The 14,473-nt window shown below is 37.5% G+C and overlaps 1 protein-coding gene across 3 annotated transcripts in view; it reads right to left on the bottom strand.

Annotated features, from left to right (window-relative positions):
- Positions 1 to 11,823, bottom strand: part of LOC135939407 (sodium/calcium exchanger 2-like) — a 54,573-nt gene extending 42,750 nt beyond the window's left edge. For all 3 annotated transcript variants that reach the window (XM_065483753.1, XM_065483754.1, XM_065483752.1), the window contains exon 1: positions 11,671 to 11,823. The gene's annotated coding sequence lies outside the window, so the exon portion shown is untranslated. The remainder of the gene's footprint in view (positions 1 to 11,670) is intronic.
- Positions 11,824 to 14,473: the final 2,650 nt, after the last annotated feature.

Below are 14,473 nucleotides of genomic sequence, written 5' to 3' on the forward strand. Positions count from 1 at the left end.
TTACTGATCTTATGGTAAAATTTATCCAGCGTAGAGTGTATTTCAAGAACAAGACCAAAAAACAATACCGGATTACCGGTATTGTTCTTGTTTTGCCGGATTTTTTTCAAAATTCAATACCAGAACAATACCAAACAATACTGGAAAAGGCATTACAAGAATATTGTTTTTTCCTGTATTCCTTACAGTGGTAGAAAAATTTTCATTCGAAAATTCTTCAGATTTTTAAAAATCCCTATTTTTGGTAGTGTGAATTTTTATTTTCAAAAAGTTTATGCAATTCAGTGGGGTTTTTTCCGAAAAAATTCGTGTTTTGGCGAAGCCTGCACTGGTTTTACCAAGAGACCGAAAATTTTATCTCATCAAAATATTCCAACTATTTTGGCACAAAAGTATATGACTCGTTCGGGGTAAAACTCCGAAAAATGCTGATAAAACCCAAAATAGTGTTTTTTTCAGCTGTTTTCTCGCAAAAAAACCAGTGTTGCATTTTTGCTTATTGCAAAATTGGTGAACCCTGATTTTTTCTTTCGGGCCGCTGAAGATTGTCCCTGTCCCGTCCCTGTCTCGAAATTCCAAATTCGACCCGTCCCACAGGAAATCCCTCAGGGACGGGACAGGAATCCCGTAATCCCTGATCCCCTCTCTAGTTTGTTTCAATTTTAAAATATTTTTAATCTAGCAAAATGACAATTTTATTAAAATGCCTAAGCAAGATTTGGTAATATAAAACTCAAAAAAAGTATTTTAGAAAACAATTCCAAACACCAGAATTTAAAAAAAAACAATACCGAAACAAGATTTTTTTGTCAGAAAAACAATACCAAAACAAGAAAGGTTCGAAAAACAATACAAGACAAGAAAATTTTAAATATTCCTTTTAAAAACAATACCAGTTTCGTCAGCAAAAAAGATCCATACAATACAAAAGTTTGGTATTGAAATACACTCTAATCCAGCGTGATTTTTGCAACCCTTAACTCCAACAATCTTTTCTTAGATCGATTGGTCTGAATGGACACATGATGCGCAAGAGGTAAACGCCATGCTGCAGTTTCCCAAGATTGAGTGCCTCAATTTCAAAAATATTCCGTCCTCAGAATTGATTGACCGATTTTTGATCAACTATGGAGGCAATTTAAAACATTTGATTTTAAATGACGCGCAATGCAGAGGGATCGAAGTGAGATTCAGCACAATACTAGATTCCTGCTCGAATTTGGAGGTGCTATCTCTGAATCACATGGATGTAGTTGACCATTCCACCTTGATCAGTAATTTTGCAAAATTGAAGAACCTGGAATGGCTCCCACATGAGTGAGTTTGATCATAATTAGAAATAAATATACAAGTAGAAAAATGATGTTTGAAAAATTTCAGAGCAAGAGCAGTTTGCCTTTCTAAAATCCTGGCTGCACCACAACTTGAAAGGTTTGTTATGAGAGGCAAATCTTACGACAAGGACGATCTTGAGCTGGTATCACGCCAAATAGCTGAAGGCCAAATCTTAAGCCAACTGACCACCTTCAAATATTTTGGTACTAGAGAGATCGTTCCCTTTAACACTGAAGAGCCAGAAGTTGCGGAGTATGTCCGATTCCTGTTAGCGTTAGGCAACTTAATTAAGAATGCTTCTGCCTACCTACCACATCTCACAAATGTATATGTTGATTACTACTTCGATCAGGGTGTGGAACTTTTTACATTTACTCAATACTCAGGCAGCCACGTAGCCAATTATTACAACAGGTTCAACGCTGATGCCATCGAACACATCGGTGACAAAACGATTGTGCGTTTCCTTGGTGTATTTAATCGCCGAAAATATGTTTCTGCTCATACTTTTGCATATTCCCACTTGAACAATCTATAGGGTGACACGACTCGGCCTGATTTGCCAGACCTAATTGTAAGACGCGGCGCGCGGCCGCCAGACGCTCCGGCCACTACCCAAGAACCACACCGTTTTATTTATAAAATTGGTCTTTCTTTATTTTTCCTTAAACGATAAGCGAGCACTGTTTAACCTAAAGTAACTTGAGCGCCCCAAACTGTAATTTTCCCATCTCTGGCTGGCAGACGGTTTCCTGGCCTCTCCCTCTCTCCTACACCTCTGCCTACTAATTGCCACTCTTTTGCCTTGCCAGTCACAGTAAGAATTTATCTTTTAATTTCAAAGTCTCGTCCGCGTAACTTAAGTTCAGTAACGTAATTATGGCCAATTTCGCGACTGAAAGTATTTTTCTCTCTGTTAGAGTCACTCTAAATAATAAAGCAACAACCTAATTTTTAAGCCCAATTCTTCGCTGTTTGTCTTTCTCTTGACCAGCAATATAGGAATACTTAAACGATAAAGGAACCTGAATATTTCATCATTAATTAAAGGCTCACTTAAGGAGCAGCCTTTTTCTGTCTTAAAGCTCATTGAACAATATTTAAAGCGATTTAAAGTGATATTACCGCGGCCTGTCCTGATTATTCTCGGCTTGTGGCCTCGCGTGGCTCTCGACGCTGAATAATTAAGACTGGCTCTGGGACGTATCAATTGTTTTCAAGTAAATCTTAGTTCGACTGATCTTGTTTTGGCTCTCCTGGACGTTGAAGGAATAAGAACAAATAGTAAGAATAATTATCAATAACTGAGAGACGATTGATCGTGAGAGACAGCCGCCGCGACGATGAGTTAGAGGGATGGCTCGGCGGCAGCGAGAAGGCTCGGCGAGGCCAAGAGGCCGCTCCAGTTCTGCGGTCGGAGGGCACTAATCATGTATTTTGGAATAGCAGATATTCGCAACAGATGCCATTCACGTAGCGCGTGAAATTTGAACTTTGAAGATAGAGATTTAAACCAAGTCTCCGAGGTCGACCAAAAGCGAAATAATAACGCTAACAGGAATCTTTTCCAACAAGGTGCGAGCGTTCGTTGTCATTAGAAATTATTCTATGCTCGAAAGTTAATTTTTGTCCCAGAATATGTTTTTCTACCGGAATGCCAAAATAAGAAACGAAATTGTCACTAACAAAGAGACTGTCCAACAACATATTTTATTAAGTAGATTTCTGTTTGTCATTTGTCACCTCAGAGTTTTTGTTAGCAGTAATTTTCTTTTAAAATTTATCAGGCTAAGTAAATTATTTTTATTTTTTAAATCATAAGTACATTTATATCTTACCAGCTTGGATTTTTTTTTCCACAATAGTTTATTTTGATTAGAATTATTCAGCTCCTTTTTAGTTAGAGGAAACCATTAGTTATTTGTATTGTTGTTGTTGCCATTATTCACCTGGGCTGAGGCCGCGGACCTGATCCTGGCCGGCATCCCACATAGCCCCCTCTCTATGCAGCCTAAAAAGGTGAATTCTTGAGGTCACGCGGCGACTGCGTCATCGTTTGCTGCTCCTTAACTATGACGCAATATCGCCGCTGCCGACAAAGAGGAATGCTCAAACGTTTTCGTCATACACACATCCGTGTAAATATTTCTCTCGAGCTCCTGAAGCGAATTATCGATTTCGTGCCAAACCGGTGTAAATGTTATAATCCCAGAGCGAACTCGCATGTTTTCCTTTAATCTATCAAAGCAAATAGCTCTCTGCTAATTAACAACGGACTAAAAACGAAGCCTAATTAATTACGTATATGAGCGTACCCACGCTGAATATGAGGTAATTTTACGATTTAATGCACCTCATCAGCAGCTTTCCCTTTCCGTCCGCTTCTCATTCTCAACAGAATAAATACAAAACAAAAGAGAATAACTGAAGGCCGTGGGAAGCTTTTTGGGGATCCCTCCGGACGTGCTGCATCACGAATTTGACGTTCCTCCAGCGCATATGGAGTCAAGGCCAAAAATACATTTCACTTCAAGTCCAACACCGCAGCACGAGCAGCATTCTTTTCTCCAGAGTTTGTATTGAATCAAATGGAGGATCAACAAAACATTATTATTAAAAGGGGAAAAAGATATGTTTTCACCTGGCACGCTCGCCACGACTATTTTGATATTTACTGTACTAATAAGAAATTATTGTTCCTACTATCTGAGACTGATCTCGATTGTAAGTGTGTGTTCTACGATGAACATGCGATTTTCTACCACTTTTTGAAATGCAACAGATCTTATTGACTGTGCTGTAATATTGTGTTCATGTCCATGTGTGTTGTGCGTCATTGGTGTTTTTTTTTTAAAATAAATATTTAAAAAGGAGAAAAATTCTTAATATTTATTTGCCCTGTTTGAAAATCAACAAGTATTATAAAACTTAGTTATAAAAATATAGAAACATTCGCATAGGATTTTTGTCCCTTTTAATTAAAAAATATCAGAGGAATTCCAAGCCTGATATCGATTTATCATTAGCTCAAGACTACAGAAAAATTACTTATCAATAGATAAAACATTGTTGCTTAATGAAAGTTTTCTTGTTTACAAAACACTTTATCATCAGACTCGCGGCATTTATTTTATTTGGTTGCGACCCGCATATTGTTTTAAAACGGCCACATTCATTCGCTATGACGCCATCGCTCGCAGTGTATATTACGATATAAAAATAAAGCTCCTTTTCGCAAGCGCTGATTCACCTGCGTCGCAGCAATTTTGCTGGCATTTCGCCCTTCCTTGTCACCTTTTTTTCTCTTCTTATCGGTGACGTCAGTTATTTCGAGTTGTACGCACGCACACTCAATTACTCGCTTTATTGATAATCGATTTGCGTGTGCGGCTGAATAAATTAGTCCGTCATTTGTTTACTAGCGGTGCAATCGCTGTAAATAATAAAGAATAAAGAGGCCTTTGTCGCAACTGACCCCGAACGGAATTGGAGAAACTGCGTGATTATATAGACGACAGAAGAGTTACTCGCTTGACGAGCCCACCAAGCGAGCTTTAAATTATGCTCTTATGTACGACAATTGCTCCAAATTGGCTTTAGCATGAACTGCAGTTAGCTTGAACTTGCTGTCAGAAAGCAGACAATGCTGTTTTCTATGGCATTTTATTATCAAAGAGTTGAAATTCCCCAAAAAATGCTTGTTTTATGGGGTGCAGTTTATGGGGTAATAAAAATCAATCTATCTTAAAATATAATTTCGAACGGCATAAAAAAATCAGCATAATTTTCTGGTAAAACTGTTACAACCTGCAGTTAGGTTGGAATTTTGTTTTGAGGATATGCCAGTTAATTTTGCAAGAAAACCTTAAATTTTTGAGGACGGCCAAGAGCTCCCAATTAAAATTTTTCTAGAACAATTAACAGGCATCCTCCAAACAAAATTCCAGCCTGACTGCAGGTTGTAACAAAACGAGTGACTATAAAGTTTTAACTCCTTACATTTATATAGACAGAAAACTTGTAACTGGCTGAGGTTATTTGAAAATTATAATCAAGAAAATATCTGAGTAGCACGCCAAGCTCGAAATCGGGACGAATATTGCCCTATTTCCACAGAGCTAGATTTTCAGGGGGCAGAAAAAGCACGTTTCTTTTACCTTGATTATCTTAACAAAAAGTGTCACTTATTTCTCATGATATTACAACGTGTAAGGGCCACATTTTAGCAATTTTAAAAATATCCGAATGGTTTCTTTACTAGGGTATCCCAGACATGTTTGAAAATTCGACCTGAATTTTTTTACCTTGAGTTTTGTTTTAAGGAGTTAATAAAAACAACTTTTTTCAAAAATGCCAACATTTTGGCCGCAGTAAACTTTGACCTATATAATATTTTAGGGTGCGACAATGTCCCACTAAATTTGATCAAGATCTGAATACTCATGTCAAGCCGCGTTCGCTTTTATTTATTTCACGCCATTTATAATAAATGAATTCGTCATTTCAAACTATATATTTTTGTAGCAACAAAACGCGTAACATAACTCTCGACAAACCCGTTCCATATTCCGTACACACAAGGTGCAGGCGGGCAGCCGCAGCCGCCAGAGTCTCCGCGGCCGTTTTCCAGGTGAACATATCACGTTGCACACTCAGCGAGAGTGAATAAAACATGAAAAGGCCGTCTTTTAACTCCTAACGCGCACACTTTTGCCGAGCCGGCGGCGACTTTCGTGCAGTGCACCCAAAGCACGCTTTGCGCTTTGTTGTTGTACCTTTTGTCGGTTGTCGCGGCCCACATCTCTGTGCGTTATTTTGTTTTGGATTTGCCGGCCGAGCGAGCGAGTGAGCGAGCGGCAGCGCGGCCGACGTAACTGCATGATGCGCGCAGCCTCGTTTCCTGCAGCTCAAAATGTGAACCACCTGTTTTGGTCGAGTGACCAGCAACTGTACAACATTGCGAGCTGCACGCGAGCCGCGCCGAGCCGCCGACCCCTTCTCTTCCGTCGCCTGAAATGTACACGCGTGCGTTTGTATAATACGGGGAGAATAAGTGGTGCCGGCCAGCCGGCATCAGCACCCTACAAGGGCGGAATTATAATAATTTCTAGGGTTGCCCATTTTAGATGACCAAGAAAATAATAAAAAATAATAATTTGAGAATTTCTAGCTTCCCAGCCAGGCCTTAATTTGGACGAAATGTCACGGGTTGGCTGGGTAACTACAAAATAAATCAATTTTTAAGACAGCTTTTTTCAAGGAATTTGGGGGTGAAATTTTTTTTCCAGAATATGTAAATAATAAAAAAAATATCAGATTTCTGAACTTGCCAGGCTTTTTGCTTTTTCTAGCTCTCATAGACGCTGAATCACATTGCCCTCCGTGACATTATTAAATTGGAATGATACAGGGCATCAATTGAAAATTATTTGAATTGTTGGATGTCATAAACAATTTGTTCAACAATTTGCAATAACAAAAAAGGACCTTCCTACAATAAAAATTCAAATTTTGCCAATTTTCTCCAAAATTTACAGTGCTTGAACATATTTTCTTGGCATTTTCCGATTCCTCTCGCCGAGATCTGTCCAACGGTGTTTACCACTTATTAGGGAAACTCTTGGTTTTGAAATTAAATCGGATTTCAAGTAAGGAGACAGCCATTACCATTTGAAAAGCACGCTAACTTTCCAGCCAATTTTCTCAAAAAATTACAGTGCTTCTTAGGTCAATTTAGGCTTTAACTGAATCATAAGGGACGAGTTTATGCATTTTCCAGGCTTTTGCAGTATTATTTTGCAGTTTATTCAATTTCTCAAATATAAAAAAGAATTAAAAAATTTAATTTTTAAGTTTTTCCGTCCAAAATTTTAAATAAAAATAACAGTTGATTTGGAAACATATATTTTTGTCAGTCAAAGAACAAAATTGGCCGATATAAATTCCACAACCCGAATAATGTGGCGCGCTGTAATAACAGAAGCTTGCGAGTGCAGCAGCGGCCGCGGTGGTGCGTATAATGCGCTCGGGGATGAAGCACTGCTCTGGCTTGAAAGCACTGACTGCTATAAATACGCATCGCAATCGTTTGACCTGCTCATGCAAAGCATCAAAAACGCAAAATTATGACCGGCCGCTGTCCCTGAGCGAGCGGAATTTTCCCAGTGTTTGTTATTTTGACAGCGGCGGAACGCTCTGTCAAAAGCATATGTTTTGACAATTTTTTAGGCTCTGTTTTGACGTGGATCTCTCGTTCGACTCAAATTCGAGTGGGACCGGTTTAAAAAATGTCTAAATATTGAAGGAATGGGCTGTAAAAGGGCCACTTAAATGTGGAGTTTGGCAAAAGGGCGGACATTTTTGACAAAAGACAAAAGAAATTTCCAAGTGTTTATTTTTTCATGTGAATTTCCGAAAATAGCCGTATGGTTTTTGGAATCTTGTTCTTTTTTTCGCCACCAATTCACTGTAAATCATAAATTTGGAATTTTTCATCAATTCAAGATGTTAAAAAAATAAATCATCGATTTCGAAAATCTAATTTTTAACTGCTGTTGTTCGACTTTGCAACAAACATAATATTAAATGATTTTTCCAAGATCTTTATTTCGGTGCCGATTTTATATTTATAAAAATTTAATAAATATTTTATCCAGAAATTTTTTCTTTGAAAATAATTCACGTAATCCCCTAAATCTATATTTTTTTATTTTGAAAAATTAGCAATAAATTTCGTAGGTGTTCTAACCTCCAAGCACTTATAAAAAATGTATGTATATTATCCACATTTTGGAAGGTAAAAATTATTAAATTACTGTCGTGACACTCTTTGACCTGCCACTGACCGGCGAGGCGCCATGACCAGGCGTCTGGGCCGACAAATACAAGTTTAGTGCTGCAGACGCGCCACACTGCGAATAAAGTCATCGACCGTAGTCTCATGGTTCTCGCCAAATTCCCGGCTTGAATTTTCGGCGCTGGAGCTGCGAGTGCGTTGCTGTCAACCCCTTCGATATTCTGCTTAAGATCTATTCTTTTCTTGAGATCGTAACTATCTTCTTTAAAAAGAAGACCCCCAAAATCGCGTGCCACATAATTACATTATCTAATCCTGATTAAATCTGACAAGCTAATAGCTTCCGGATTTTTTATTTCAATTCAAACTTTTTCTGGTCAGATATTTTGAAAACTGACGTTTATGTATACGTAACACCATGTTTGCGACTCAAATAGATGACGGAACTGTTAATCAAGACGCAACTAATAATAGTTGAAATTCCAATTTTTATAATTTCTTCAAAATTGTCTCATTTTCTTGGCTTATTACCAATGGTATTGTTGCTATAAAATTTGAGACTTCCAGGAGAACCGCTCCTTTTAACGAAAATCAAGCCCATTTGTAGAGAAGGGAAATTTTAAAAACGATTTTGTGCAAACATTCCAAAAATGTCCATTAAAAATCATCCAATCCGCCTAAACGTAGCGAACATTCAATTAAATTTACCAAAGAGCATATCGTGTCGATTTTCTGCCTCATTAAAACCTGCAAATCGGCCAATCTCACGTTCCACTCACGTGATTAGAGCGGCACATGCAGCGGAAAGGTTGATTACTTATTGATTCGGCGGCGCGAGAGCAAAACCTCGACGGAGGAAAATTCGGGGCCGCAAAAATCTGTTGCGGAAGAGAAAGAACACTCCCTTGCGGCGCGAAATAACCATTCTTTCCAGCCGGTGAGTCGCGAGCAAATCAAATTGGGGCGGTGCACAAAGCGCGGATGGAAAATACAAACACAATTTCAGCTTTTTTGCTCCGTTCGCCGAGGTGGAAAGAAATCCATCAGGGTTGCTGCGTGCACTCTATGGATGGAAATTTACTCGCGCACTTTCGCCTCTCGGCAACAAGCAGCGAAAATATATTGATCTAGCCGTTTGGTCCAGGCTGATCTCAATAAAATAGATTCCATGCATAATTAACGTGCTTTGGAGAGCAGCTAGGCCGTACTTCATCGCCCACTTTGCGAGCGGCTCACGCTTCATGCCACTCGCCGGACGGCAAATAGCGAAACTTGAGAGGCGGTACCTCACATACTTCCGCAATCGGAGAGCGCTTTCAATGAGTGTCACATTTTTTTAAACGATAAGATATCAAATTACCGCTTTGTAACGTTTAACTATTAGGCTAATTTTTAAACAGTTCGAGTCTGACCGCCTTTAGCATATTGTTTGCATCAAACGTGACCAATTTTGCGATGCAAACATAAACCACACACAAAGTCAAAATTTCCAGCTTCGGACTGGATTTTTTAAGCGATTTATAATTTCAATATTTGTTCAAGTTTAGGATGATTATGGGCATATTAGTAATTAAACCAATATACTCCAAAAATTGATAAAAATTGGCTGTATTTTTTCACACCTAAACTTGTTAAATATTGCAAAGGTTTTGATGGTAAATAATAAATTAATTTAATAGAAGGTGAATATTTTTTCAGATGAAGAAATATTCCCTAAGATTTAGATTATATTAATTATTTCAATCTGCTAGAAAGCCACCAATTAATGCTGAGCAAACGTAAAAACTATGTTAAGGAAATGACATAATTATTAATCGATTCGTCTTGTCAAGCAGAATATGCGGAATATGCAAACCAAATTTCAAAATCATTGTGCGTTAATTTCCCATTTTTTTTAAGAAAAAAGTTAACAACAATATTAACCGTAAGACCACCATACGAAGATTTGCCTCCATAATAGCTCACTTATAGTGCTAATTAGACAATATTAATCAGTCACGTTCCCTTAATTTCATGAAAGTCTACATGTCTGATATCAAAAAAAAAAAATTAATTCCAGCCGGTATGCCAGATTCCCAGATTTCCTTTTTAGATGGATTTAAAAAAAATCAATTTTAAAGGAAAGAAATTTATGAAAAAAGCTGCAAGGCCGGAAGGTGATAAAAATATCAACGATTTCAAAAGGAATTTTCACTATGTACTTTTAAGATTATTTGATAAGCTGACTGCTGCTGTTTGGGAACTTAAGCCGCATCAAGCGACTCTGTAAATAAATAGTCACTGACAAGTCTTATCGAATCCTGGAAATATTTTGGTTCATAAACATAAACAGCGTCTCTATAAATCCAACAAAATCGACAAAACGTGGAAAATATTTTACGACTTTTGCTTTGAAGTTAAGATTTTCCTCTTTCCTCTAAAGTAAACATTTTCAAATTTTCACTCTAGAACTAATTCTACCTCTCCTTTTAATTTCTTGCTCTCCGAACATTTTTGAAACCCTAAAACTTTTTTGAAAGTGTTTCAATATTAACTTAAAAACTTATCTCTCGCGCCAAAAACAACAAAAATAGATTCTTCATCTCTAAAAATACATAGTTAATTAAGCCTAAAAAGTCTTTAATAAAATTGTACTCTGGTACTTTCAACGTTCATCCTATATCACTGTTAGTAATTTAACTCTAACCTTGACATTTAAAGTCAAGGTCTCCAAACAAAAAATGTGGGTTAAGTTAAAGTTGAGGGATATATTAATATTTTCAAGCGTTTAAAATTTATCTCCATCAAATGAGGGAGGAACACTTACTTTCGCTGTTCAAAATTACAATGAGAAACCAATATTTTTAGTTTCACGATAATCTGATCCCAGATTAGCTCGTTCTGTGTTTATATTTCAATTTTTCAATTAATTTGTTGCCTCAGATAACTGCATTAATCATCAGTTTTTTTAACATTTCATTAAATTATTATTTAAAGAAGTGATTTTACTCTCGTGATGCTCACAAAATACAATTACATAAGCGGAATTTACTACATAATTATTGATAACGGTTGTCTGATTACGATAGAAAAATAAACCACGAAATAACGGAAATAACTTTAAAAAAATCTTAAAATTTGGAAAGAATTATTATATCGTCGCCTTCATGAATGTTGAAATTTTTTGGGTCCCAAGAGTGCAGTATGTATAATCTTACGCTAAGTATTGTACTGCCTCTCCCAGAAAATAAAGAAGCCTCTGTTCCTTTTTCCTTTCATCACGGACTACAGCTGCTTTGGCGCGTGAATTGGACCCTCGTTCTCGTCATAAATTTCCTCCCCTTTAAAAAAGCACGGATGCATTATTTCCTCCAGGGAGAAATCCACTGTAAACTCAGCCGAATTTTTCGCCAAAAGGCAGCTGAGCCATGCCTAAATCAATACGACAATTCGCGTGTTTGGACCGCGTCCAAAAGAGTGTCAAGAGGCCGGAAAAATTCCTTTTTGAACCTAACAAAGCCCCAATCGCCGATATTAAAACGAAAAAAAACGGTACTTACATAATTGCACAAGAAAATCTGTAGTCCTGCTGCAACACACTAGCGATTGTTCATTCCCGTCGCGGTGCACTCGAGGGTTTTCAACCGAAAAGCACGTGTTGAATGGGAGCCGCGGGAGAAAGACCTGTTGTGCCGGCCGAGTCGCCTTCAACACTCCCTGCCGTGTCTGCTTTTGTTCGCATTCGCAGTCGCCAGCCAGCCTGTCCGCCGATCGAAGCGAGGAGGGCCCTCACTGCGCATGCGCCCCCACAATTATTGCGTACAGCACAGGGTGCTCACACTCACGCTCACGCTCACACACCAGACGCGATCATGACGCTCATTCTTTATTTTTTTTGTTCTCTCCAGAAGATCCCACACATGCTTTCATGTCTGACGCGATCCGCTTGATAATAATTATGGTCCAGTTCGTGACTCACTCATCCGTTCTCGGAGAAAGTTTCAATTATTTGAAATTTTTCTTTTCTGAATGGAAGTGAATCGATAGGGGAGTTATTTTTTCCGGGAAACTACTCCCACTCCCACCGGAGGTAATTAATTCAATCTGCCTTCTGCCGGAAAACATGCTCGATTAATGGAGACGTGCGTGTTTATTTTGGTAGCGCTCAACTCAAATTTGTAATAATGAGCTGGATGTAATCAGGTCAATCTGTTCTTACACGGTGTCGTGTGCCTTTTACAATTTATATTAAGCAGTTATAATAATAGTCTTTAGCAATTAGGTTTTAAACATCAAAATTTCACGGCCAAAAATTCTCTGGGTCAAGACAAACTCGTTTTCAACCTTAAAAAAAATGTGTAGTTTTGATTTTGGAATTTAATTGCATGTATAGGCATTTTTAGTGAAAATCATTTGGCATTATTGAGAGGATCTCTTGCAGTAAACCTGTATGATTTCTTTCAAATTGTAAGAGGAGCAAAATTAATTTATTATAATTTTCAGGAATTAAATTAGAGTAATTTATTATCGTCCGCAATTTATCAGCTTTTTAGTTTAGCACCACTCTGATTTTTTTAATATCTTTTTAGGGTGCTATAGAGGTGTAAAATTAACCAATTAGATTGACTGGAAAATTTGTGGCCGTTATTCCCAAAATCTGTAAAAAAACAGCCAATATATAAGAGCTCTCAGAAAATGTGCAATTTTACCCTTTGGAAGTCATCAGGGTGCCCATCAGGAACGAGTCTTCGGGAACATCAGGTTGCTGTATCTTTCATTAAATCGAAAATTTCAATTTGAGAATTTTTTTGTCTGATTAATGTTTAAATTTCAATTTGTCAAATTTAAACCAGTTTCAAAATTTTTTGAGATATACAATCGTCATGGCAGAGGAAAAATTCCGTATTGCTCAACTCAACAACCAAATGCGAATTTCCTTTTGGGCAACAATCCATTCAACAATTTAAACTTGCGTTTATTGAGCGGTGCGCAATTTTGCAGTAAATAAATTGGATCAGAGTAACATTCCTTGAGCTTACAATTAAGAAGATTCAACCCGATCTGAATTTAAAATATGTTAATTTAAGTTCCATTTTTTTCTAGGTTGAGCAAATTTAAAATATTAACCGCATTTTGACAGATTCTATGTTAAAATTATTAAATCATTTTTGTTACCCTTTAAATTTTTAAAATATCTTCATTCATTCATTGGCGAACACATTTAAAAAATTGTAAATTTTTCTTTATTCAATTCATTTAATTACAACCAAAACTGATATTTTTCTTCGCTTTTTGACTCCACATTATAATTTCAAGTCTCCTGACGTAAGCCCTACAGAGGTAAAAATACAATCCAGAAAAACTTAGATTATAAGTAAAAGTGTAGAAATTATTAGGCATGATATTGACTGGTTTAAAATTTAATAATTCAAATTTGCATTTTTTCCAATTTAGTTCTTTTTGGTTAAAGTGGAATGATACAGGGCAACAATTGTAAATTATTTGAATTGTTGGATGCCTTAAACAATTGATCGATTAACAATTTATTCAACAATTTGCAATAATAAAAAAGGACCTACCCTTCAATAAAAATTCAAATTTTGCCAATTTTCTCCAAAATTTACTGTGCTTGAACATATTTTCTTGGCATGTTCCGATTCCTCTCGTCGAGATCTGTTCAACGGTGTATGCCACTTATTGTGCAAACTCTTGGTTTCGAAATTAAATCGGATTTCAAGTAAGGAGACAGCCATTACCATTTGAAAAGCACGCTAAACTTTCCAGCCAATTTTCTCAAAAAATTACAGCGCTTCCTTACGTCAATTTAGGCTTTAACTGAATCCTAAGGGACGAGTTTATGTATTGGCAACAAGCATTTTCCAGACTTTTCCAGTATCATTCCTCTTTAAATAAGGTGTCAATAAAAATACTCCATTGTTTACGTTTTTTCTTACGATTGTAACTGTTTCTCATTGTCAGCGGAGAATTGTAATCAGTTTTGCCCCAAATAAGCATTTTCTCGCAGTCGTTCACACTGCAGTTTAAGCGTAATTTCTGTCTCAAGCCGCGACCGGCCGGCCAGCAGGCGATAAGTAGGCGATCGAAGTAGAAAGCGTGTCTCTGGAGGAAGGCGCGCGGATAACGGTTGCATCCGCGGCCCGCGCCTCGCACACACTTCGCTCCTTCTTTGTTCAAATTCCAAGCGACACAAAGAGTATGACTGAGAAGCAGTTTCCGATTCGACACTCTGGGAGGGCCGCCCAAAACAACAACAACTAACTTTTCTCTTTCCTGCTCTTGCTTTTGCATACACACGTGCGCGCGGTAGCCCCAATTTCCCAATTTCGGGCATTCATTGCCAAT

Source organism: Cloeon dipterum, chromosome 3 (assembly GCF_949628265.1).
Source record: "Cloeon dipterum chromosome 3, ieCloDipt1.1, whole genome shotgun sequence".
Classification (NCBI taxonomy): domain Eukaryota; kingdom Metazoa; phylum Arthropoda; class Insecta; order Ephemeroptera; family Baetidae; genus Cloeon; species Cloeon dipterum.